This window comes from Tupaia chinensis, unplaced genomic scaffold (assembly GCF_000334495.1).
Source record: "Tupaia chinensis unplaced genomic scaffold, TupChi_1.0 Scaffold143644_1, whole genome shotgun sequence".
Classification (NCBI taxonomy): Eukaryota; Metazoa; Chordata; class Mammalia; order Scandentia; family Tupaiidae; genus Tupaia; species Tupaia belangeri.
In genome coordinates, this window is record NW_006203492.1 from 501904 (window position 1) to 502747 (window position 844).

At 63.7% G+C, this 844-nt stretch overlaps 1 protein-coding gene across 1 annotated transcript in view; it reads left to right on the top strand.

The window, feature by feature from the left end:
* The window catches only part of P2RY8 (P2Y receptor family member 8), a 41303-nt gene that overhangs the window by 40057 nt on the left and 402 nt on the right, over positions 1-844 (top strand).

Below are 844 nucleotides of genomic sequence, written 5' to 3' on the forward strand. Positions count from 1 at the left end.
GCCGGTGAGCGGGGAGAGGAGGAAGGAGGGTCCCCTGGGGCCCTGGGAGCTGGGAGAGGAGGAAGGAGCCTCCCCTGGGAGCTGGGAGAGGAGGAAGGAGCCTCCCCTGGGCCCCAGGAGCTGGGAGAGGAAGAAGGAGCCTACCCTGGGCCCCGGGAGCTGGGAGAGGAGGGAGTACCTGAGGAATCAAGGCACTTCCCTAACCTGGGCCCCAAACCCTGGGCTCCAGTGCAGGGGAAGGTAAATTCCTGCCAAGTTCTTTTTACTTTAGACCTTTGCCAACCGGTACACACTCAGAGGATGGAAGAAAGCAGAGTCAGCCCCCCGGGGGGTCCCACGCTGCAGCCCTGTCTCCTCTGTCCTCAGGATTGTGGGTGCATTAGCACACATGCGGGGTGTGGTTTTCAAACTGGGGCCCCAGGACTTTCACCATGAAGGAGACCATGTGGGAACCAGCACCTTAACCTCCACGCTGGCAGAGTGTCTGTAGAGACCCCATCCAACTGCACACCCCCCAAGGTTCCCTCGGTGACCCCCCCAACCAGCTCTAGAATCCCTGCGGGGTACCCCACCTCCAGACCCCTATGGCGCCTTTGCAGGCCTCTCCACCTGCACACCGCCCCCCCACAGCGCCCTTGGTGAAACCCCCCAGACCCCCTGCCAGGTCCCTGTATTCTCCCCCACAGCGCCCTCCGAGAGCCCTCTCCAGGACCCCCACCTGCACAGCCCTCCAGGGCTCCCTGTGACCCCACCCTCAGTTTCAGGCCCCTTGGCAGGTTCTGCATGTCCACACCCCCCACTGCACCCCTGGAGAGGCCCTCTCCAAGACCCCCACCTGCACACA